Below are 27175 nucleotides of genomic sequence, written 5' to 3' on the forward strand. Positions count from 1 at the left end.
TTAATTACGTCATAGGACAAGAAGATGGGAGAAGCAAGCTTGGAATCCAGACCTTTCCACTGTTGGGCCAATATGCTCTTTTTCATTTATTTGTTTGAGACAGAGTCTTGCTGTGTCACCAGGCTGGAGTATAGTGGCGTGATCTTGGCTCACTGCAACCTCCACCTCCTGGGTTCAAGCAATTCTCGTGCCTCAGCCTCCTGAGTAGCTGGGATTACAGGCATGTACCACCACATCCAGCTAATTTTTGTTTTTTTAGTAGAGATGGGGTTTCACTGTGTTGGCCAGGACAATATGCTCTTAGTAAAGCATCCCAATTGATTTTCATGAGATTCAGTCCTGCCTTTATGCACTTGAGTCTCTCACACTGCTGTTTTACTTTATATATTTAAGATCTGCATTGTAGTCACAGATTTTAAATGTAAACTTTCCAAATCGATCAACAGGAGGAAGAAGATGTTTGAGATTTCCTTCTTCTAGTCTTTAAAGAGTTTGATAGGAACACATTTTGTCATAGTAATCCTGCCCCATGGCTTAGGAATGTGTGGGAATGAGGAGGGAGTGTTATTCTAAGGATGGATGGAAAAACTTATTTCTGAATTCTCTCACTCATAATTTCATCCAGAGCATCCCTGAGCCCTGATTCCACCAAGTGACCCTGATAACAAGGAATTTCAGCACCTCCATCATTGCTTTAACATGGCAGTCACCTTCAGAAATGTTTTCATTCTCATTTAGTTACCTACTAATATGTGCCTCAGAACCACTTCAGTTTCAGCATTTTAGGATCTGGGATGTTTTCCCCCAAAGCAACCACTTTATAGTAGGTTTGATCTGTCCTCCAAAAGAGCATTCAAATTGGGTTCTATAGTAGGTTAAAAGGCAGGACACTGAAAATAGAACTGAACTGTCTTTTGCATCATATAAAATCCAAGTGAGTCTTTCAGAACAAACAAAAGTATACCTGAAAAAGAAAACTTGCTCTGCTGTCAAAATCCTAGGGATATTTGGGGCTGCTCAGACCAGGACCTTATGATTTAATGTGTTCTAGCCTAACCACACATTTTACAGGTATATAGTCATGAGAACTCTATGCAACTACAGATCACTAATAAGTCTATACAGGAAGACATTAGAAATCCAAATTCATCTTTAGCAAGTGAAGAAGAGTGTGCTAACAGGAGGAAATAAAAACAGAGCATGGAGAGAAATTCATAAGAAAGGTACTAACACACCAATTCAAACTCTTGTCAGACATCTCTTTAGAGCTCCTGTCAGCAGGAAGCCAATTACTTGAGAAAGAATGAAGTTTGTTTTATGAGCACAATATTACAAATGCAGCCCCTTCATCCTAACATCAAGGAAACATTTTGCATTTCCAATAGAAGCCAGCAGTGTTTTGCAGCTGATGAGGTGGTAGTTCGTCTTGGAGGTTAAAGCTATGGTAGGGATATGGGAGGAATAAATGATCTCCTTAACTCCCTAAATTTAGCTCTTGTGATTAATCTATGACACTTAATTTGTGTTAACCCGCTATGTTAGACTATGGTCCTCAGAGCACAGTAACTAATGCCATCACATAACTGTTGACCTCGTGGTCTTCTTAAGGTCTCTAGTATGACAAACCTTTAATGTTTTTGGCATTGGAAACGTATTACCTTCATCAGAGGGATGGAAAGAGAAGCACAGAGCATCACCCTCCATTTCATTACTTACTGGCATGATTACTATTATTTAATAATGTAATATTTTCTACAAAGGAACAACCTTTTGCAAGTTTACCCACTTAAAAAAAAGTTTTCATTAAAAGACCATCTTTGTCCTTATTCTGCACACAGAAACATCTAGTATCTAGTTTGTCTCATTTTGTTCTATCCCTTTCCTTCATATTCAAGGAAACAGATAGCAGGATTCTTAATTATTATGCACAGTGTGCTTGGTTAAATACTGGTATAGAGTGCTTCATTGTGCTCTTAAAACTCGGCCAAATTGTATCCACAGAAAAGTAACATTTTATATCAATCAGAAGAAGAAAAAGCCCAGGGATCCCAGTCCTTTGGGAGGCCCTGGGGGTGGGGCGGGGTGGTCGCCTGAGGTCAGGATTTCAAGACCAGTCTGGCCAATGTGGTGAAACCCCATCTCTATAGAAATACAAAAATTAGCCAGGCATGACGGTGGGTGCCTGTAATCTCAGCCACTCGGGAGGCTGAGGCAGGAGAATCACTTGAACCCAGGAGGCGGAAGTTGCAGTGAGCAGAGATCACGCCATTGCACTCCAGCCTGGGCTACAGAGCGAGACTCTGTCTCAAAACAAAAGAAGATGAAAGGACTCAGGCCATTTTACAGATCTTTGGGGTGATAGAAATATCACTTTTACACCTGAGCATAACATTCAATATTTTTAATATTATTATTATTATTTGTCCCAGAAAGCTACTCTAAATTGTCCATTTGATCTATAAGACACTCAACCACAAAACACACAGTTTTAAAGCCCTACCATGACATTTCTGCATCACAGATACACAATTCCCTGAAATTTTAACAGAAAGAGAATGAAAAAGAAAGAATCTACTTCATTTCCTTGGGCCAGCTACTTGACTCCTACAGTATTCATTTTAGCACAATATTTGTTCATCTTCTAAAACCTAAGTAAGTTCTAATTTCTATTGTGATTTCTTCTTTGACCCATGGTTTATTTAGAAGTATATTGCTTAATTTCCAAACACTTAGGGATTTTCTAGTTACCCTTTTTATTACTAATTTTTAGCTTAATTTTACCTTGACAAAAGAACATGCCCTGTATAAACCTTATGCGTGGAAATTCACTAGGACTTTTCTTAAGTTCCACTGTCGTTGTTGGATGTAGTGTTTTATGTACGTCAATTGAGTTAGAATGTTGGATATGTTGTTAAATTATTCTATATCCTTAATACTTTTTTTCTCTGCTTATTCAATCAGTCATTGAAAGAGGTTTATTAGAATTACCTAAAACTATAATGAATTTATCTTTTTCTCTTTTTTTGTTCTGTCAGTTTCACTTAGTAAATATTGAGGCTTGTTATTACATCCGTGCAATGTTGTCATGTCAGTATTACTCCCTGGCAGATTAACCATTTTATTATTCTGAAATATCCCTCTATTAATTCTTCTCATTTAATATCTATTAATATCTCAATATTTATTAATATCTTAATATCAATTGCCTTAATATTTATTTGGTCTGTTATGAATTTAACAAAACAGCTTTGTTTTGATTAATGTTAGCATGAAATATCTTTGTCATCCTTTTACTGTCAACCTTTTTGCATTTTCATTTTTTAAGTTGTTTACTATAAGCAAAATAAAGATTTTTAATCTAGTTTAACTTTACTTGTCTTTCAACTGGAATATTTAGTCTTTTCATTTAATGCATTTACTGATATAGATGGGTCTAAATCTACCATCATGCAGTACATCTTCCTTTTTCCCCCAACATGTTCCATATTTCCTTTGCTCTCATTGTTGCCTTATTTTGTTTTATTAAATATTTTGCATTTATTACCCCCTTGATTATCTTGTTCGTTATACTCTTACTATTCTTTTAGGGTTTACCCTAGAATAAAACATGCATTATTGACCTTTCCCATGACATAACGAAAAGACCTGAGGATAATTCTATTCCATTCCATTGATCTGTTCTCCAGCCTTTTCTGTTTTTGTCATGTGTCTATTCCATAGATATGTAAACCCCACAAAACATTATCATCATCATCATCGTATACTTTCACTATTTATCTAGATCTACCCATATATTTATTTTTTGCATTGCTTTTCATTTTCATCCTGTTTCTGGCTGGATCTGTCTGAAGAACTCGCTCTAGTATTTACTATCATACAAGTCAGCTGGCTAATAAAACTATCTCAGCTTTCGGTTTGCCTAAAGTTATTTAGTTTGCCTTACTTTTTAAATGATTTTTTACTGGGATGGAATTCTAGGTTAACAGTTTGTTTCTAAATCATTTAATTTTCTTCAAAAGTTTAAATAAATAATTTGAAGCAATTTTTTAACTTTGAATAAATAATTTGTTAGCTTCCATTGTTTCTTTAGAGTAGTCACATTACAGTTTTATTTTGACTTCTGTCTGCTTTTAAGACTTTTTTTTCTTTGGTTTGCAGCAGTTGTACTATGATACGTATAGGTATGGTATGTTTTATATGTATCCTAGTAGAGGTTTGTAGTGCTTCTGGACTCTGGGTATCTTTCATTATTTTTGGAGAATTCTTAGCCGTTATCCCTTCAAACATGGCTTCTCTAGCAGAAATTGTATTGATAGGTTCTAAATGTACATATTGTTTGGCCTAGTCACCACATTCCATATTTCTCTTATGCTGAGATTTTCTTCTGGCTTATTTATTTATTTATTTATTTATTTAGGTCTGCTATTAAACCTATCCACAGAGTTAATGTCAGTTGTTATTTTTCATTTCTAGAATTTCTTTTTGATTTATTAAAAAGTTATTATTCTCTTAAATTCTCCATCTTGCTTTTTATTTTCATCATGTTTATTAAGTTTGTGTCAGATAATTTCATTACCTGGATCTCCTCTAAGTCTATTTTTACTGTTTTTTTTTTTCTCCTGGTTTCCAGAAACATTAAGCTTTTCTCTAATTGCTTTAAACAAACTTTTAGAAAGTACATTTTGCATAGATGGTTTTAGTTCACCATTCTACCAGTGCCCTAGTAACTTTTTATTAAATGCAACACATAAACTTTCATTTGAGAAGTCGTTTGGGATTCTGGATAACGTCAACTTCTTCAAGACAGCATTTACTTTTGCTTCTCACAGGGTAAGGAAACATCATCTTACCCTGACTTGAGAATGAACTGATTTAAATCTGTGCTCAGCTTTGCTTGGCTGGTCTATTTCTAGTTCACCCTCACTCCTATGGAGTAGCCGATCCAAAGTCCTAGTTAAAACCCCGGAGGGTTTGCTATGCTCTCCCTCCTTGAGCTGGCTCTGAATTCCAATTTTTGCCCACTAGCCAATGAGACCACCGGGAGCTCTTTTGCCTTCTTGACCTTTCAGCCATCAATTTCTTCTCAATTTCTCAGTCTCTCTGCTGCTGCTTTGGAATTGGCAAATGCCTTAAAGGGAAAAGCAGCCCTGAAAATCATTTCCTCTGTGCACTTCTCTTCTCTCCAACACCTTGGCCACTAAAGTTCTAGTTGCTTTGGTAGACTTTCTACAAAATATATTTTGTTTAGATGTTTTTAGTTCACGATTTCCAGAAATAGACAGTCCCCCCCTCAAAATACTTCTAACATGTTTAATATGCTATGCCAGCAGCAGTGGAAATTCGACAATTCCTGTAAAATACTAGATGTCTTAGGTTTACTAAAAAGGGCATTCATAGTTTCCTGGGTCAGATGGCTCCTATTTGGCCAAGCACAATTCTCAGCAGCACAGGAGAGTTGTGAGCTATTAGCAGCAACCACTTATAGCAGCTGCCAGATTGCTGCATTAGTTGAAAAAGAGGTCTAGAAGGGCCTCAACAGCATTGAGTATAACAGACAACCTGATCATTTCACTAGCACAGCTGCTATGGGGTAAATGTGTCCTCCAAAATTCATATGTTGATATTTAATCCCAATGTGATAGTATTAAGAGGTAAGGCCTTCAGGAGGTGATGGATGCTCTTATAAAAAGTGGTATGCGGGAACTGTTCCTCCCTTTTTGTCCTTCTGTCATGTCAGGATACAACATTCAAAGCGTCATCCTGGAGCAGAGACAGAGCCCTTGCTAGATACTGAATCTCCCAGTCCCTTGATCTTGGACCTCCCTGCATCTGGAAATATGATAAATAAATTTCTGTCTTATTTATAAGTTACCCAGTTTCAAGTATTTTTTTATAGTAGCACAAACAGACAAAGCAGCTTTTTAGCTAGGTCTTCCTTATTCCTTCGCCTGCCCCATGGCTAACTTTTTTTCCTTTGAGATGGAGTCTTGCTCTGTCACTCAGGCTGGAGTGCAGTGGCATGATCTTGGCTCACTACAACCTCCGTCTCCCTGGTTCAGGCAATTCTCCTGCTTCAGACCCCTAAGTAAGTGGGATTACAGGTGTACGCCACCACGCCAAGCTAATCTTTTGTATTTTTAGTAGAGATATGGTTTCACCATGTTGGCCAGGCTGGTCTCGAACTCCTGACCTCAAGTGATCTACCCACCTTGGTCTCCCAAAGTGCAGGGATTACAGGAATGAGCCACCGTGCCTGGCCCACTAACTTCTTTTGCTAGCTTCTCAAAAAGAAGGATTGAGTGGGGCTGAGAATGGGACCACGTCCAGAATGTATTCCTTCTAATAGGTTCTTGGTCTCACTGACTTCAAAAAAGAAGCCGGGAACTTCGCAGTGAGTGTTACAGCTCTTAAAGGTAGCCCGTCCAGAGTTGTTTGTTCCTCTCTGTGGGTTTGTGGTCTTGCTGACTTCAGGAATTAAGCCACAGAGCCTCCCATGAGTGTCACAGCTCATAGAGGTAGTGCAGACCCCAACAGTGAGCAGTAGCAAAATTTATTATGAAGAGTGAAAGAGCAAGATTTATTGTGAAGAGTGAAAGAACAAACCTTCCACAGCGTGGAAGAGGACTCTAGCTGCTTGCAGCCCTGGCTGGGGTGGCCAGCTTTTATTCTCGTATTTGTCCCCGCCCACATCCTGTTGATTGGTCCATTTCACAGAGTGCTGATTGGTCCATTTTACAGAGTGCTGATTGGCCGATTTTACATAGTGCTCATTGGTGCTTTTACAATGCTTTAGCTAGATACAGAGTGCTGATGGTGCGTTTTTACAGAGTGCTGATTGGTACATTTACAATCCTCTTGCTAGACACAGAGTGCTGATTGGTGCATTTACAATTCTCTAGCTAGACGGAAAAGTTCTCCAAGTCCCCAGTCAACCCAGGAAGTCCAGCTGGCTTCACCTCTCAATCTTCATTCTTGAAGTCAGCAAGACCAAGAACCCACCGGAAGGAATAAATTCTGTACCCAGGAATATGGGAAAAACCCCAACCCAAAACATACACATACAAACACACACACACACACACACACACGCACACAGCATCTCCAACACCATTCCCATACTATGCACCTCACTTCCTGACCCCAGTAGTAAACGCCATTCAGCCTATTGAAGCCATCTTGTACTGACCATTAGATCTCTTAGGCAGTGGACTTTCAAGATACCTCTAAACTTGTCACCGTGTCCAGTTAGCCCATGAGAAAACTTGCACCTCTGTCTCTTCAAAATCTGGATGTACAGGACGCTCCCATTGTGACCTTCTTTCATTGGTCTAACTTTGGGGCTTCTCCACACAAGCCTCTTGCTTTTAAGATTTTCCAAGCTACAGCCAGAGCATGATCTCTAGGTCCAGACTCTAGAGGATGCAGTTTGACTTCTCCCTAGCCTCTCTGCACTTGGCTCTGCTCCCATGGTGTTGCAAGAACAGATGGGATTCTATAGCTCAGCTAACAGTCAGCCAGGGTGAGATGTCAGGCTTCCCTTCTGACAAACACTGTACTTTCTCTCAAGTCCTTCTTACATGGCATAGAGTAGGAGGAAGAACTCCCTTGATCTTAACCCAGGAGGAAGGGGGGGATACAAAATTCTGATTCATTTGGCTGCAAAGAATAAAGAAAGCTCACTACAATGGCTTGAAAAGAGGTTTGGTAGGTGAAGGACAGACAGACATATTCTAACTCCTTTTTAATTAGTCCCTATGTTAAAAGAGTTTCTATCTTAAACAATAATGGGCAAAGTATTACTATTCTTGTCCTTTATGCTTCCACCAGAACTCAGGAATTTTGTACTTCTATCTAACACAAATTGCCATAAGATGCTATGAATTATTAATTACTTGATTCTGAAACATTATTTTTTTAAAAGCTAAATGTTTAACTTAATAGAATTTTTTCTCCGGAGAGGAAGATCTCCGAGTTTAGAAAGGACATGTAGAATATAGGCTTTTATCACACAGTTAGCATTCCCCTCCTACTGAGTTACATAGAATAAGCATTAAGGTCTGACTTTTAAGATAATTTCATCTTAGCAGACCACACTGGACAAAGCGTGGTCTTCTGCTCTTTCGTGGGCCATGAAATCAGAATATTTTAAGTCACTATCACTATATCTGAACTTCAGGAAGCCATGTACAATGTATGTCCTCTTAAGTAATTCATTGCTAAGCATTTACTGAGTGTTTGACTCTCAGTTCAGTGCTGAGTTACAAAGCCAAATAAGAGATGGGCCACTTCTCTCAAGGAGCTTACAGACTTATGAGGGAAACAGAAAAAAAAATGGATTATTAATATGTGGCTGAACAATGATGGAGATATGTACAGGGTGCTATGGGAACCCAAAAGAGAGCAACCGCCCTGTCTTGGGTCGTCAAAAGGTGCTTCCTTAAGCAAGTGATATTTGAGTTGTCTTAAAAGACACTCAAGAATCAGCAAAATGGTCCTCAACTTCCTATCTTGCATAACTGAGTAGATGTTGGTGGCACCAATGAAGACAGAAAATGTGTGAGCAAGATTAAGAAGGAAAGATCATGAATTTAATCTTGAAATTCATAGGCTTGTGCTATTGGCAAAGATAGCTGGTAAACATTTGGATATATAAGAATAAAACTCAGAGGAGGTTTAGGCTAGAAATACAGGTTTAAAGTCATCAACAATTAGTAAGTATTGAGATAATGAGAGTGAATAAAATTACAAAGGGAAAACATACGGTAGTTTTACATCATATGGTTCCTGAGTGTTTTTGAGAATCTGATGAAGAGAATGTGCTCTCCAGAGGAGAGGTCCAGACATGGTGGCTGATGCCTGTAATTCCAGCACTTTGGGAGACCAAGGCGGTAGAATCACTTGAAGTCAGGAGTTCGAGACCAGCCTAGCCAACATGGTGAAACCCTATCGCTACTAAAAATACAAAAATTAGCTGGATGTGGTGGCAGGTGCCTGTAATCCCAGCTACTCGACAGGCTGAGGCATGAGAATCGCTTGAACCTGGGAGGCAGAGGTTGCAGTGAGCAGAGATTGCGCCACTGCACGCCAGCCTGGGCAACAGAGGGAGACTCAGTCTCAAAAATAATAATAATAAAATAATAATAGCAGGCTGGGCATGGTGGCTGACACCTGTAATCCCAGCATGTTGGGAGACCGAGGCAGGCAGACCAATTGAGGTCAGGAGTTCAAGAGCAGCCTGGCCAACATGGTGAAACCCTGTCTCTACTAAAAATACACACACAAAAACTAAAATTAGCAGGGCATGGTGGCTGGTCCCTGTAATCCCAGTTACTCAAGAGACTGAGGCAGGAGAATCACTTGAACCTGGGAGATGGAGCTTGCAGTGAGCTGAGATCAGGTCACTGTACTCCAGTCTGGGCAACAGAGCAAAACTCTATGTCAAAAGAAAAAAAAAATGTACACAGAGAGATCTTTTGCATATACTTACAATGAGTACATAGGTTCCCTAAAGCTCATCCATGTATTCCAGGTTAAGAAAATACAATCTTTAATAAGAAGGGAAATTAATGGATGAGCAAAACATCTGAGCCACAGTTGAAAGTATTGATGTCTGAGACAGCATATAAGATAAAGTCATCCAAACAAAGGAGACTTTAAAAAGTTGGTTTTTCTAAACTACTTTGCCTTCTCATAACTATTTAACTACATACTACCTGCCTTTGGAACCAGCACAGTCTATAAAATGCTTTGCCACAAATATCCAAAACCAGAGGCAATTTTGAAATATACATGTGAAATGAAGCTGGATCTATTCATATTACAGCCCCAGAGAATATATATCAAGCTAGAAGTAATGAGTTCCAGTTTGTAAGGATTTTTACAGCTCAAAAGAAATTGGCTTTTCTAAAGCTTTCCTTTTCTCTAGGTTGCCAGAGCACTGTGCTTATGCTTCTACTATAAAAGTATTTGCATTCCTTCTTGTTTATAAGTCAGCATTTCCCCTTCAAAATGTTAAGATTCTTGTAGACAAAGACAGATTCTTGTTTATCTTTGGCCATAATGCTATTGCCTCCACTTCCCCAGCCCCCACACACCTAATACAGAGCCTTGCATATACATTTGATAAATATTTGTAGAACTAACCTGAATTGTCTACCCAATCACAGAATCTTTGTACACCAGCAAATAAGAAATCAAAAGCATGGAAGACAATGGAAGCCAGTGGCTCCAGATGCCTCTTTTCAGGTAGGGTCTTATGTATCTCATTTCTGCAGCAATGACCGGAAGTAGTATCACAGTAAATAGTATTAATCAGTCCAGAGTTTGCACACCACACTTCCTGTGCTTATATTACACTATGGAATTAAAGCAAACAGAGGAAAAAACATGAAAGTTCTCAAGGACCAAAAGGATAGAAAGAATTCTATTCTCACACCATATAGAAAAATTATCTCTTAGACAAAAAGGAGATTATCATTTATGCAACACAAAGGACAAAACAGGTGTTAGTACAAGAATAGATCATCTCAGGGGTCATAAACTGAATCTTTAAATCAACACGAATCAAGAACACACATGCAGGAATTAAACCACAATTTGGCCCTGTTTGCTGTGTAACATTGTAAGTAAAACTGGTACTACCTGACATCTTTAAACATTTCATATGAGCCTGAAGGGAAGCTGTTTTCTGACCTTTGCAGATATACAGTCCCACCTAGTATGAAACAGAACGGAATATGGTTGATGCTTTCAGAAGAATATTTGCTCTAGCCCCTTGCTGAGGCCTTCGGTACCTAACTTCAATAAATCTTCACTTGCTGTTTACAAACGTAGCACATTTTGCTCCACAAAAGGCTAAGTGTGTTGCAAATCAGACAAGGCACATTTGGGGGGTTTGTGTTCTTTTGTTTTTTTGTTTTGGTCTGGTTTTATGGCTTGCCCATTTTAAGAAATCTAAAGGGCACTTAAACCCCAATGACTCACAATTCAAAGCATGAAATAAAAAGCAAATGGAGACCAATTTCAAACTAGACTTGACTTAAAGTGAGCCTCTTGAAGTTAAACAGCCTAGGATCAGCTCTAGCAAGAACTGCCGGCTGCCCAAATTATTTGTCTTTCCTATGGGAGTGGAGGGTTTGTCCTTTTTCTGGGCTGTTACATAGAGGCTGGGGTAGCTTTGGGGAATATAAAGCATCATTTTGGCCGCCAATCTTCCCCCTCACCCTACTGCCAAAAAAGTTCTAAACCAAGAAATCCGGTTGTCCTAGACAGAGAAGGCAGCATAATAAACTCAAGGCAGGAGAGAGTTGCTCTTCGTTAGGCTGGATGTTTTATATTTTTATACTGAGTGAAGTGCTTGATTCAGAAGATTTTGGAAGAGAATCAGGCAAAGGAGAGGAGAGAAAATGGCAAGACTAGAACAGTGACTGAGAAAGGAGGAAAAATAATAAATAGGTCTTGAACTGTGACTACTTAGCTCTGAAAATGGAAATTCGATAGTTGGGTTTCTTTTTATACATCCAGGACTTAACCTGGAATGTTTTCTCACTCCCCTCCTACAATACTCTGTCACATGACAAATTCATATCCATCATTCAGGCCTCAGCTCATGTATCATTTCTTCTGTAAAGCTTCCATAATGCCATGAAAAGAACTCCCTTGTGTTGTCATCTCACTTAATTAGGCTCTTTCTTAGAGAATTCCTCCCCCACCACTCCGAGAGCACCTTGAGGGCCCTAGATTATACTCATCATTTTCTCCCCAGAACCTGTCATTATAGATGACCCAAAATTTTCTTAATAAATGCCTGTTGAATAAGTCTAAGTAGCTAAGAAGAAAAAAAAAAAAAATTAAGTCTCCAGATACTTAAATTAAAAGACATCTAACAGAGTTGCACTCACTGTATGTCATGAAGACCCAGTCTGAAATTAGGGAAGCACACGAGAACACAGCCATTATGAAATCAGCCTTTGATGTCACGACACCTAAAAGGAGCTGGAATGGGGACAATTCAGAGAATAATTTTGTAAGAAAAATGAAAAACAATAATCTATCCTTTTGGTTCATTTTCCAAAAGGATTTTAGCAATAAACACATTTTTTTCTTGAGAAAAAAAAATGAAAATATTTATTCTAAAATATCCCCATGTGACGTATAATGATATTCTGTGCAGAAATGTTCTACACCCACATCAGTGTTACAGATCACATGGGTAAAGAACTGAGGAATCTTCTCCCACTCAGAAATTGCTCAGTCCTGTTTATGAGCAGCCATTTAATGCTATTCTTAAAAAGACCAATTTAAAATGAATGCAGCATGGACTGCTGCACAGATTACCATGGACACTGTCCAAATGTTGCCTCATAGTATGATAGAACCTAAAGCTTATTGAAAAGGGTCTATTTCTATTCAATAAACCCCTTTTCAAAAGTACATTTAGGAATGTGCTGGGTTACTAGAATTACTCAACGGCTCTATAATTTGAATAACTTTCTCCAGAAGAGTCTCTCAGTTCTCTGCAGGGCATCAAGAGGCCTATGATGATCTACATTATGAACATTCTGAAGACAGACATTCACACACACAGGCACCCCCACGTACACTCACATAATATGCATGTTCACACCCATTATGCACAAACTCACACATGTTCACATACATATTCACCCATACATATTCTCTCTCTCTCTCTCTCACACACACACACACACACACACACACACACACACAATTAACAAGCTGGGAGGGAGCTCAGTGAAGAGAGATCCTTTTCAGAATACCTGTTACCTGGTACTCACATGATGAAATGAGGGTACCTAGTAAGCTTCAGCTCAGTCACCAGTTGGATGTTGTGCTCACTATCTAGTAGCAATCAAGTCCTATAAATCGAAGTCTCGTTTGATACTAGCACATACCACCACACACATCCAAATGTCTGCTAAATATTAAGGATAACTGGCAGGCATTATCAAAAATAATCTTGATATTTTTAAATCTCAGAAAAGTATGCTATCATCACAAAATTGGGACTGTTAAAAGCAGCGCTTCGTAGGCCTCGAAGTTTCTCGGTATGGCTTCTCTAACTCCGAAGAGTGAATAAAAACTGGTTTTCCCATGGATTTCACCTTAGCTACACTTGAAACGCCACTGCATCCCCATGGCAAATGAATGAATGACTGGATGAATATGGCAAAACACTCTAGTTCACATGAACTTTATCCAGGATGAGTCAATATGTGGATGTTTTCCATGACATGTGGTCCTCTCCTTTAGAGAAACCAAGGGGAAATTAGAAGGATGCCCAAGGAAATTCGGCCTTTCCCAAGTGTGTCCATGCTGAGAGATGCATTTATCAGCATCCTTCTCCTCCAGGTGCTTGACTTCATTGTGGAAGCTTCCTTCATTTACAGGAGACTGAAATCATGCACATTACTTTCCATACAAATTATCTTTGTTTCTTCCAACAGTGACATGGGAGAGAAATGACTCAGCTTGTACCTATGAACAAAGAGGGGAGAGCTGAGAAATTGTCCAATGACACTAATCAGAGTAGCAGAAAATATGTAACCTAACTTTTTCATAGCCTAACTTTTTCCTTAGTTGAAATGTTTTGACCAGAAAATCAGATAATTATTTCAGATTTACACCTCATTTGTCTTATGTAAGCATCATTTCACTTATACTAAAGATAAGAGAGTTAACTCAAAGTTTTTGTCTAATCATTTGCACTAAATAAGTGAAGTCCTAGACTAGATTTCCAACAAAGTTTGAATGAATAGATGCACAATTGTGTTACATAGAGGTTCTGCATAAGTTTACATGACACTCTTTAGCCAAGTTGAGATTGAGAGAGACTGAATGAATAGAGAAATACAGTATTCAAACTAAGAATAAGATCAGATTTGGAAAAGTGACAATATACATTCTGCATCTATAGTTTGTGTGTGTTACATGTACATATTATTTATATATATATATATATATATATATATATATAAAGATTAAAGGACACATATAAATCTATCTATACAGAGTATCTCACCCCAATCATGCCTGCTATATTTTTAGTAGTTGTGGAATCTGCAAAGCTACAACAAAAATTAAAAGAAACAAAAAGACAACAAATAGGTCTTTGAAATCTATGCCAAAGAAGAGCCCTTTTAGCTTGAACTAAGCCACAGTGTTCAATTTGTCTCTGCCCCAGATGAAATAGTTTCCATTTGGAATGCTACATGAAGATGTTTTGCTTTTGTGGAGATAATTGGCTCTAAGCAGTCATAGTAATTAACAGCATCAGGTAGCTCAGGCAGCATTTGGTTGCCCATTGCCTATTTATTTGTGAGCAAATGGGAAGGGGTGCGGGTGATGGGAACAGATGGGGAAGAGACGCAAGTGCTTCATTGGCACCTTGCATGTATGCCTCATGCTGCCTTTCTCCCTCTGGCACCATCATTAGTGCCTCTGGCTTCAGAGCCAGGTCTGAAGAGCCCGTGGGCAAGTGCAGATGCCACCAGCTGTGCTGGCTGCTTTTCTCTATATCCTGCTCTTTGCCCTCTACTCATCTGGCATAAAGAGAGAATTTCTGTGCTGACACCTTCAATCTCTGCACACTAGCTGAGGAATTTTTTAAATAACAACCCAGTAGGGCTGTAGTTAGAGGTTAATTGGGCATAAAGACAAAATGTGAAAAGACCCAGCTGTTCCTCTCAGGGAGGATTCCAAAGAGTTATTATAACTGATTGTTACCTTTCAGTGACTCTCTAGTCTAGTGGCAGTACCAGGAATCAAGGTGGGATCAAAGTCATGGGGAAGGAATGTCAAGATGAGATGCCTGTAAAAAGAAGGAGGGTGAAAGTGCAGAGGAGAAATCATAAAAAGTGACAAGTACAGAAAAGGAAATAAATACAAAGAGCCATAATAAAATTCTTTAGATAAACGTAGAGTGAGTAATGTTTATTGAGCAATTACTATCTACCAGACACTATTGTAAGCAATTTGCAGGACACAACATTGTGAGCTTCATATCAGAATTATCCTCATTTTACATATGAGAAAACATGGGCTTTAAAAATGGTTTTAAAAATGGTTGGATGCCACATATCTGTTAAGTACCAGATTGTGTTTCAAAGCCAAGAAGTCCCTTCTGAAGGCTTTCCTGGGAATCCAGGAGCCTGGCATTCTGCTCTGGACCAGCTTCTGTGTAGTGGAATAATTTCCAGCGGGTCACTGAATTTCAGCATCTATCTCTATAGATAAGAGCAGCCATTCCAAGTATGGTTGACCACCTCCTGCATTGGAATCACCTGACAAACTTTGTAAAAGCATACATTTCCAGGTCATTTCTAAGTCTAATAAATCAGAATCTTCAAGGCAAGGTGCTCAAAACTGCATTTGTAATTCCTCTGAGAATTTTTAAGTTTGATAAAGTTTAAGGATTGTTCAACCAGATGACCTCAAAGTATCTTTTGAGTCAAAAATTGTAAGGCACTGGTGGTTGCTATGGCACCCAAGGAAACCATTGCATTCAAATTTTGCTTATTTAAAAGAACACTCAAAATAGTAGTTCTCATTCAGCAGTTTTATACAGTATAAAGTGTTTTTACATACAAGAGGTGATTTTGATGACTTTCCTTTATTTCCAAAATTCAAACCCATCTTCGAAGGGTTTCTAAACATTGAGGAAATGAAACACTTCAGGTTTAGGACTATTCTAAAAATGTCCACAGCCATGGCAGTATATTTGGAATTAGACCACCTGGTACAGTTTTAAAGAGGCAATACTCTTTTGGATGTATGAGCACTTTTTAAAAAATAGATAAATAAAACTTGATTACCCTGATCACACCTCCCAAACAGTAAATTGTGTTCCATTGAACTATCTGAAAATACTTTTTACTTGCAAAAACAGTGATTTCCTGTAGCTTAACCAAAAATGTGTGCATATGTTTGTGAATGTGTGTCTGTAGGGGCTGGGTGTAGGCCTGTGACAATAGTATTTAAATATCAACTTGCTTGGTCCTTGTAATGCAATGCTGCCCTTTTAGTGCATTCTGAATAGATGTTAAGTGATGATATTAATGATGAAATTTCCCACTCAACTTCCCAGACTGTGTCCTAAGTCCTTAGATCTTACTAAAAAGGTAAATCTTCACAACCACAGTAGACCAATAAACAATCAAATGAAGAATCTACTAACTTACTTCTTTCCATCCATTCCCAAACATAATCGAATACATGTGCCTCCAGCCCATAAGAGCCATGGCATGTTCCCCTGTTACTCTGCATATGTGAATTTACTGTGTCTTTTGAAAGGCAGTTTATCCTCCAACGGATTTTGTTGGCAGCATATTTCTTCACACTATTCAGGCCATTTTCTTCCAACTAAGTATTCAGTTGTTGTCACTGAAAATATATCAATAGGATAAAGAAATCTAAAAGTCAAAAATTAGGCAAAATGACATAGATTTGCATGGATTGAATGCTTCAAGAAAAAATAAAAGCAACTGAGCTCACTCTGCTACATAAAATATTTGTGCCTTTTTCCCCCTTTGTGTCTTCCTCCTTGGTGCCCAACTCCGGGTCAGGTGCCAGTGGGACTATTTGGCAGCAGTGGGCTCTAACTAAAGCCTCTAGTAGCTCTCATTCAGCAGTAAAATTGTTGTCTTCCTCTGATCCTCAGATTATGGAGATGAGGAAATGAATGTACAGCACTAAGATTCCTCACCGAGATAGCTTTTCACTCTTTTCAGTGAGAAAAAGATCAAAAGGAAACTGACTAATTAGCATACCAAAGGAGACAAAAACCCCTAGAGCTTTATCGTTGTTGCAATCCAATAATAAACACCCGAGTACAAAAAAGATTATTTGATAATGACACACAGAATTGAAAGCCTTTGAAACAGCAGCTTCTAGAAAAAAAAATATTTTTGGAAGGGAAAATATCCATAATTATACAGAATAATGGCTACACATTGGGGAGCGGCTCTTTAGTCCTGTGAGAGCTGCTTGCAGAACTACTTTGCCTAAGAACAGCAGTGTAGATTGCCTTTATCTGCAAAACTCAAAATGCCTACAAAAGGTTTCAAATCCCTTCCCCAGTAAACATTCTACTCTTTCATATTCCCAAAAATTAAACACTGAATTTGTGCCTTAAAAATAAGCATCCCCTGTTCCCAGACCAGCACCCAGCCAAAGGCTTGTGCTCAAAACCACAGAAATTTGCAACTCTTTGAGACTAATTATCCTCTCTACAGCCTTTTCTGGTTTAGAAACTCTGGTACTCTCTGCAAATATGGACTTTTTTCAAGGGAGGAGAACAAAGCAACTGTTTAATTATAAACATGTTACTCTAGGACATGTGCATAGGAATCCCCCAGGCCTATAGAGAAACAGCCTTAAAAGAAATGCAGACCCAATGATATGGTTTTGCTGTGTCCCCACCCAAATATCAACTTGAATTGTATCTCCCAGAATTCCCACGTGTTGTGGGAAGAACCGAAGGGGAGGTAATTGAATCATGAGGATTGGTCTTTCCCGTGCTATTCTCGTGATAGTGAATAAGTCTCACAAGATCTGATGGGTTTATCAGGAGTTTCTGCTTTTGCTTCTTCCTCATTTTTCTCTTGTCACTGCCATTTAGGAAGTACCTTTTTTCTCTCGCCATGATTCTGAGGCCTCCCCAGCCATATGGAAATGTAAGTCCAATTAACCCTCTTTTTTTCCCAGTTTCAGGTATGTCTTTATCAGCAGTGTGAAAACAATCTAATACAGTAAATTGGTGCCAGAATTGTGATGTTGCTGAAAAGATACCCGAAAATGTGGAAATGACTTTGGAACTGGGTAACAGGCAGAGGTTGGAACAGTTTGAAAGGCTCAGAAGACAAGAAAATGTCGGAAAGTTTGGAACATCCTAGAGATTTGTTGAATGGCTTTGACAAACATGCTAATAGTGATATGAACAATAAGGTCCAGGCTGAGGTGGTCTCAGATGGAGATGAGGAACTTTTTAGGAACTGGAACAAGGGTGACTCTTGTTATGTTTTAGCAAAGGGATTGGTGGCATTTTGCCCCTGCTCTAGAGATTTGTGGGACTTTGAACTTCAAAATGATGATTTAGGGTATCTGGCAGAAGAAATTCCTAAGTAGCAAAGAATTCAAGAGGTGACTTGGGTGCTCTTAAAGGCATTCAGTTTTATAAGGGAAGCAGAGCATAAAAAACTTGGAAAATTTGCAGCTGACAACTCAATAGAAAAGAAAAACCCATTTTCTGGGGAGAAATTCAAGCTGGCTGCAGAAATTTGCATAAGGAGTCTAATGTTAATCCCCAAGACCATGGGGAAAATGTCTCCAGGCCATGTCAGAGACCTTCACGGCAGCCCCACCCATCACAGGTCCAGGGGCCCAGAATGAAAAAGTGGTTTCCCGGGCCAGGCCCAGGGTGCCCATGCTGTGTGCAGCCTAGGGACCTTGGTGCCCTGTGTCCCACCCACTCCAGCCATGGCTGAAAGGGGCCAATGTAGAGCTTGGGCTGTAGCTTCAGCATGACCTGGTTGTGAGACCTGGAGTCAAAGGAGATCATTTTGGAGCTTTAAAATTTGACTGCCTCGCTGGATTTTGGACTTGTATGTGGCCTGTAGCCCCTTTGTTTTGGCCAGTTTCTCTCATTTGAAAGGGCTGTATTTACCCAATACCTCTTGCTTTTGATCTTACAGGCTCATAGGTGGAAGGGACTTCCCTTGTCTCAGAGGAGACTTTGGACTATGTATTTTTGGGTTAATGCTGAAATAAGTTAAGACTTTGGGGAACTGTTGAGAAAGCATGATTGGTTTTGAAATGTGAGAACATGAGATTTGGAAGTGCTGACCCTCATCTAAATCAACTCCAGGACCTCACTAGGACAGGAGATGGTGAAACTCTGAATTGACAGGTAGTGGGTGTTCCTAACAGAGAATTTCTACATGGAAGAACAGGGATTGTCCCTCAGCCAAGTTCCAGTTTAAAATGCCTACTGGGGCCGGGCATGGGGGCTCATGCCTGTAATCACAGCACTTTTGGAGGCTGAGGTGGGTGGATTACTTGAGGTCATGGGTTCAAGACCAGCCTGGCCAACATGGTGCAACCCCATCTCTACTAAAAATACAAAACTTAGCTAGGTATGTTGGCAGGCACCTTTAATCCCAGCTACTCAGGAGGCTGAGGCAGGAGAATTGCTTGAACCCAGGAGGCAGAAGTTACAGTGAGCTGAGATTGTACCACTGCATCCAGCCTGAGTGACAGAGTGAGACTCTGCCTCCAAACAATTAATTAATTAATTAAAAATAGACAAATAAATAAAATGCTTACCTGGCCACAGGAAAGGTATCATTTTGCATGGAGATCAGCCAGGTTATTATAATGGACATGCCAGAGATCACAGGCTCTAAGTCCTTTGCATTAAAAAGCTCAGAGGTCCAAGTTTTTAGTAATATAATATTCTATCCTGTTTCTAATCAAACGAATCATTGTTAAAGGGTCAAATGGTAATGTATCTCTTTACAAATCTGAATTTGAATGAATAATTCCTCTCCTATTTTATAGATTTTTTTTTAACAATAAGTGAATGAGAAGTATGTCTTTGACTGGACAGCGAGTAGACTACCTTTCTCTCTAGGATCTTTAGTTCCTTTTAGATTGCATAAGATCACTTAGGATTTTATTTTGTTAGTTTCATACAGAATTTTGTTGTTGTTGTTCCTCTTTATAAATTGTCCATTCGCAATGAAACAAGCCCCAAATCAGAACTTTACTTACAAAACGCGCCTACAGGAGTAAAATAAATGTCATTTACCTACCACTCCAAAGTATTAATTAGACTTAGCTATTTGCCAGCTAAGTACTAGAGGAGCCCATGGTGATTAGCTGCACTAATTGGAATTTCAAGTGGTGCTGATAACCACACAAAGATAATGGGATTATACCTTTCCTCTCTGAAAAAAGAAGTAGCTTTGTCATAACTTTTTAAATGATGGTTTTAAGCTGTTTCACACCTAACTACCCCCAAAGAAAGGGAACATTTTTAGATTCTATTTTTATTCCTATAAGAAAGAAAAAGAAAATTCTTCCAGGTAGCAGTAAATGTACAAAGGAATGTCCCTCCCTGTCTGGGTTTCAACTTGCTCTCAAAGAAGCACAGAAAAGCAATTTTACTTGCCCACCAACGGGAAATCAAGCTGAGTCAGAAAGTCAGAGAGGTCTGCTCCTCCCTGCAGGAACATATTTTTGTTTTGGTTTATAGAAACTCTCTCAGAAATTATGAACATATGCTTCCCCAGTACGGTCAGAACCGTAAATATAATTCATCTTTGGGAAGGCTGGGCAGAAGTTACTATCTGCATTTTATATTTTAAGATAAACTGTCATTGAAGATTGTGGGCAGTGGCTCACTCCTGTAATTCAAGCACTTTAGGAGGCCAAGACGGGACCCAGATCGCTTGAGCCCAGGAGTTTGAGACCAACCTGGGCAATATAGTGAGACCTTGTTTTACAAAAAATAAAATTTAAAAAAATTAGCCAGGTGTGGTGGCACATGCATGTAGTCCCAGCTACTCAGAAGGCTGAGGTGGGAAGATCGCCTTAGCACAGTACATCGAGGCTATAGTGAGCCGTGATTGTGCCACTGCACTCCAGCCTGGGTAAGAAAGCAAGACCCTGTCTGTCTCAAAACAACAACAAAAAACAAAGAAACTGTCATGGAAGAGATTAAGTGAGCTTTTCCCATTCTTCTCTTCACTTGAGAACATTCCACATTTTAGAAATTTATTTGTTTCCAAACCCAACAGGTCCCACAAGCAGCAAGAGGCAGAGTCTGGCTGCAGCAGCTTCTGGCCACCTCCTCCCTGGGAGCAGGCTCAGGGGCATCCCCCTCAGCCCAGCTGTCTTCCTTGGACCCTGACACCTCACTTAATCCTCACAGATCAAAATCCCAGGCCAAGTGTGGTGGCTCACACCTGTAATCCCAGCACTTTAGGAGGCCCAGGCAGGTGGATCACGAGATCAAGAGATGAAGACCATCCTGGTCAACATGGTGAAACCTAGTCTCTACTAAAAATACAAAAAATTAGCTGGGCATGGTGGTGCACACCTGTAGTCCCAGCTGCTGGGGAGCCTGACACATGAGAATCGCTTGAACCCAGGAGGCGGAAGTTGCAGTGAGCAGAGATCCCGCCTCTGCACTCCAACCTGGGCGACAGAGCTAGACTCCATCTCAAAAACAACAAAAAAAAAATCCCAATGTGGGTAAACAGCTGAAAACCCTGCCAGAGGGTCATACTCCCTGTCTTGTGATCCCCTCTGATGTCCGGATCAGCTGCAGCAGACTACATCATAAACAATTATAAAAGAAAATGGTACCAGGGAAACAAGGAGTGGGGTCAGAAATCTTTTTCTTCGGATCTTAAATACACAGAAAAGATAACAGATTTATTTCAAGTAAATGTGAAAAGCAAATGCTGGTCACTTACAAGTTACTTACACTTGCTGACAAAGTCCTGGTGGCCATGAAGTACAGATTTTACTATGTGGCTAATTAGGTTCCTTCAGATCCTTGAGGAGCCATAAGATGTTTTCTTAAGTAAAGGTGTAAAGCCAGACCTACATTGCAAACCTCTCTGGCCTGAAAATAAACTGGAGAAATTTAATTGCACAGCCACTGGTTCTATCCACACTTGAAAGCATGCCTTCTCCAGCACAAGGGCCTGGTCATATGGAGAATCCCAGGAGGAGAGACAGAAGCCACATGGAGTTGCCACAGCAACTTAAGGAGGCCTGAAAGGCCAGTTTACCCCTACATATCTTCTTCATATGCCCAGTCAAAACTTTAGACATTCTTTAGGTTGGCATGTTTCATCTCCAGAAAAAAAATATCTGTCTAAATGTTACCATTTTATCAGAGAAAGCAATGATGACATTATCAGAGAAAGCAATATCACATTACTGGGGAAAAAAAAAAAAAATCTTGGTAAAATTTAGTCAAGACCAAGGCCCTGGGGAAATCAAAGAAGAAGGTAGAGATATGTATGTATTTTTATAAAGAAAAGCAGGAAAACTATGGATAGATTCTGAGGCCCGTTCTGGAAGAAATCAAGCAAAGGACAAAGGCTTCCTAGGAAAAACATAAAAACAGTAGATCTCAGTGACTAGATTTCCAAAAGTGGAGAAATTTTTGCCAACAGGTGAAGTGAGGTAAGCCAAAGACAAGTTTTGTTTACTTTGAAATTTTCCCTTGGATTATCCAATAACCAAAATAGGTTTTCTGGTTAATATATGTTTTAGGATAAATGACAAATAAGTTTCTTACTAGACAGTAAGTATCATGCAAGAAAAAAATGTATTTACTTCTGCACCCTAAAGCCAAATACTAGGTACCGGCATAAAAGAAAAGAAGGAAGGAAGGAAGGAAGGAAGGAAGGAAGGAAGGAAGGAAGGAAGGAAGGAAGGAAGGAAATGGATGGATGGAAGGAAGGGACAGAGGGGAGAAAGAGGGACAGAGGGAGGGGACAGAGGGAGGGAGGGAGAAAAAGGAAGGAGGGAGGGAGGGAGGAAAAGGAAAGAAGGAAGGAAGGAAAGAAAGAAGGAAGGAAGGAAAAGAGGGAGGGAGGGAGGGAGGGAAAGAAAGACAGGCAATTGTTAATTGCAATCTTTCTAAGAAAATTGAATCTTTGGCAATTGAGAAATTTTAATAACTGCAATTATGACTTTACAGTGCTGAAAATGATGATCTAGAAGATATAGGGGACCAAATTAAATGTGTATTTTTTCCCCTAAGGATATAACTTAAAAGAGATTTTTGTTTGAATTTTTTATTAGTGAAGAATGGAAGGGCAGTGGTAAAACAGCTATCGGACAATGGAGAAGAGAAAACTTGAATCACGTACTGGCAGAACAATTGGTAAAACAGTCCCTGAAGTAACTTGGAAGTTAGAAATTGATGCCCAAAATGGAGTACTGCTACAACAAAAAGCTAAAACGTGGGATTTGGAATTGTGCAATAGGTGGAGATCTGATAAATCTCAAGAAGACACTTAATGTTAGTTAAAAGAGCAGAAAGGAAATTGCTTTCTGAAAGCTGGAGAAAAGAAAACCCAAGTTATGGATGGGTAGATTCATTAGCAAAACTGTCACCAACAGTAATACGCAAAATAGAAAAGACACCTAATTAACTTGTGGATCCAGCTATGAAGCTATCCATACAGGATGTTTAAAATAGCACCTTCCATCTTTTAGTTGCCTAAGTTAAGTTTCAGGAAGTGTAAGATGAACTAAAGAATTAGCTATTCTGTTTGCAAGCAGAATTTGAAGAAAATGCAAAGGCTTTGGGATTCAATAATAAATTCTCATCCCCAGTGTTCCTTGGAAAAATATTCTCAAAGTAAAAACTTGCCTCATATCAAATCCAGGACAATACCAATAAAATAGGGACTCAAAGTAAAGATGAAATCAAGGATACTGTTTGTGAGATCTCAGAAAGATTTAGGGCTCTGACCCATAAATTCCCTTGGATAGAAGAAGGGGCTTCTAAGAATCTTCACAAATTGCCTCAAACTCTCTCAGCTAACAAAAAAAAAAAAAAGAGAAAAGAAATAAAGATCTTCTAAAAATATTAAAGGTATTATCCCATAGCACCCTGACTTGCCGGCAAGATTAAGAAGAGATTGGTTTTAAAGAGCTTTGTGAGTATAACTTTTGTCTAATGAAGTTAACCCCTGATAAGATACATAAGAAACCCACAAAGTTTTAAAGAAAATTGTACTAGCACAAACATTACCAGATTGAACTAAAAGAGACAGAAACATTTCAAAATAAAAAGAAGCCTCTATGCTCTCAACCTTCTATGAGCAAGATGAAGACTGAAAGTCATTCATTCTAAGCTTGAGCCATGGAGAATCACTTCCAGATATCAGAACTAGGCCCTAAGATCTGAAAATATGTACCAGCTAGATTGCAGATTGCTAAAGATTGGTGACTGCTATACTTCTCACATTTCCCCCTTTTTGAATGGAACCTTTTATTGCCATTTTTCAGTCTTTGCTTCACCATTATATGTTGATGGTTATGGGCACGAGGGGGAATATAACTTATCTCTTCATCTCTTCAGTTCACAAGTATTCAAATCAAAAGTGATTATACCTAAGAAGCCTCATCCTTCACCTGGGCCTGATTTAGATGATGAGATTATAGACTTCAAGTCTAAATCTCATGCTGTAATAGAATGAGATTATGGGGGTCTCAGCAAAAGCAGAATGTATTGCAGGAGGAATGAGAAGTATTAGAGGCCCGATTGTTGACAGTGATAAATAGATATCTTGGTAGCTCTCAATGAACCATTTCTCTTATCAGGCCCTTGTGTAGTTCTCTGCCAGGTTGACTCTAGGGTTGACCATGTGACTACCTTTAGTCTATGGGACATCAGTAAGTGTGATGCAAGCAAAGGATTGATAGGCACCTGAGCATATTTTCCTGGAATGCTCTATCTTGAAACCCAGCTGCCATACTGTGAGGAAGCCCAAGCTAGCCATTTGGAGTAGACACATGGAGATAGAGATGTTCAGATAGCCTCCACAATTTAGACATCCAACTGAGTCAATAGTCATGTGAATAAAAAAGACATTCTGGACATTCCAGCCAAACAGATATGGAGCACAGATGACGTTTTCCCACCAAGCTTTACCCAAATCACAGAATTATGAGAAAATGTACAATTACTGTTCTTTTAAACCACTAAGTTTCAGGGTGGTTTATTCTACAGCAATAGATAACTGAAATAGAGTGTGTGTGTTTCCATTTTTAAGATTATTTTTCTTTTCTTAAATATTTTGTGTGAATTAATTTTCCCCTGACTAATTTTCTAATAGAAGACTAAGATTTTTAGAACATACTGGCACTGAAATCACAGGAAAGTTATTTTGTGCCATATTATCCTGTTCTACTTTCTTTATGGCATTTATAATTGTATGCAAATATCTCATTTATTTGGCCACTCTTTTTAATCCTTGTTCTACACAGGAATGTAGCCTCTACTGTGTCTTTTTCACTGTTGGATCCCAGCATCTACAACACTGCCTGGTACGTCATAAAGGCTCAGTAAATACTGTACACAACGCTAATATAGGATACTTTTTTAGGGAAAAAGAAAAGGTCCCTGAGATTGACATTTCAAGTTTCTGGTTGCTTAATGCTAAGATGAAATTGTCTAGGGTACTTTGCTTCCACATGGAGGATGAACAGTTTAAGCAACTCCCTGGACTTGTAGAAGATTTTTGCTTCAGCAAAAAATAAACTTTATTGTATTAAATCACTAAGAATTTGGAGTCGTTTGATCCTGTGGTACACTCTAACTTATCCTGACCAATATGGTGCTTAACAGTGAGTTTATATACTTTTTGAACTCTGAACTATGAAGTCTGGACAGCCGTTTATGGATTCAATGATAATTTATTGAATACCGATCATGTTCAAGGTACTGTGCTAGGTCAAGAAATAGAAACAAAGATGGATTAGATACTGCTTTCAAGAAGTTTATAGTTTGATAAGAGAAATAAATTATGCACATTATAAGCTGCAGTACAAGGTAGAAAATTATGAGTGTCATAGATAGGTACAAGTAAAGTGATATAGAAATGTATCTGAGATGGATATGAAAAGGTGCCTTAGCTCAGACCCTTATTGGTATGACAATTTATGAAAGTGAGAAGAATGACTTCCTGTTTATATATGCCATGGTGGAAAAAGTCTAGCTGTTAGGCTTTCTTTTTCCCAACATTTTCATTTCTCTGTGCACCCTCACTCTAGGCTGTTATGGGTCAAATTGTGTTCCCCACAAATTTACATGTTGAAGTCCTAACCCCAAGTACTTCAGAATGTGGCCTTATTTAGAGATAGAGTCTTACAAAGGTAATTAAGTTGAAATGAGATTATTATAGTTTGCCTTAATCTGATATGACTGGTGTCCCAACAAAAGGGGAAATCCGGAGGCAGACATGCCCACAGAAAAAACAACAAGTGAACATCAAGGCAGAGATCAAGGTGATGTGACTACAAGCCAAGAAACAGCAAAGATTACCAGCAAACCACCAGAAGTTAGGAGAGAGTCACGGAACAGATTCTTCCTCATGTCTTAAGAAAAAAAAAACCCTGCCAATACCTTGATCTTGGACTTCTGGCCTCCAGAACTGTGAGACAATAAATTTCTGTTGTTGAAGCCACCTAGTTTGTGGTACTTTGCTACAGAAACATTAGCAAACCAATAAAAGCCTTAAAAAGATGTATGAGATAGGGAAAGGAATAAGAGCCTGTGACTAGCCAGCTCTATGTTCCAGCTGCCCATTATCTAGTTTTCTTTCCTCTTCCAGACAACAAACGGCTTCATTAGAAAATGTGGAAAGTAACCAAAAATTTCTGACTATTGTCACCTGTGGTGGAAGAAAGAAAGAAGGAAACAACCTGGGAGAGGGGGTGGTCATTAGTTGGTTTTTCAGAACATTTGATTAGACTCCTGGAAAGAGGGCAGAGAGGAATTGTGTGTGTGTCTTGGGGGTGGGGGGTTGTGGAGGTTATTCTCCCTGTTTGCCTTCTTTCCTTCTTCAGTGAATGTCTTTTAAACATGATTTTGATTTTTTTTTTCCCATGAGATCCAGTATAACAGAAATTTGAAATTTTAAAATGCTTTAAAACCTTTTAATGTTTGTGTTTGGAATTTTCTCGAGTTTATGTAGGTGTGTATAGCATTAGAATGATTTGCTTCGTATTCTTTCAATGAGTTTTTAACTCATTGACTTTCTGAGCCTTTCACACACCAACACAGAGCACTCCCTTTGTATATATTTTTCACTTTTGGTCTCTCATGTTCTTTTCTGTGTATCAGACGTGAAATGAAGTAACGGCACTAGTTTTTAATATGGCTTTCACAAGTGGTTCTGAAAGCAATTCCAGATGACAAGAACCAAAATATTTGGAGTGATGACAGATCTCTGATAGTGTAGACTCTATAGTCTCCCCTGGTGACCACTTTAAAATGCGAATATTTTTAGTTTACCTAAGTTCTATTATTTTTAAATCTCACTAGTTTGTAGTCCTAGCCAAGATTCTCTCTTTTTTTTTTTTTTTTTTTTTTTTTTTTTCTGTTGTTGGCTTTTTTTGTTTG

At 38.9% G+C, this 27175-nt stretch overlaps 1 long non-coding RNA gene across 1 annotated transcript in view; it reads right to left on the reverse strand.

Annotated features, from left to right (window-relative positions):
- Positions 1-12194: 12194 nt before the first annotated feature.
- LOC105485605 (uncharacterized) overlaps positions 12195-27175 on the reverse strand; it is a 31260-nt gene continuing 16279 nt past the window's right edge. The window contains exons 2-4 of the long non-coding RNA XR_989720.3: positions 16200-16401; positions 14746-14830; positions 12195-13497 (exon numbers count right to left, since the gene is read on the reverse strand). This is a non-coding gene — a long non-coding RNA (uncharacterized lncRNA). The remainder of the gene's footprint in view (positions 13498-14745; positions 14831-16199; positions 16402-27175) is intronic.

The sequence above is a fragment of the Macaca nemestrina genome, chromosome 16 (assembly GCF_043159975.1).
Source record: "Macaca nemestrina isolate mMacNem1 chromosome 16, mMacNem.hap1, whole genome shotgun sequence".
NCBI lineage: Eukaryota > Metazoa > Chordata > Mammalia > Primates > Cercopithecidae > Macaca > Macaca nemestrina.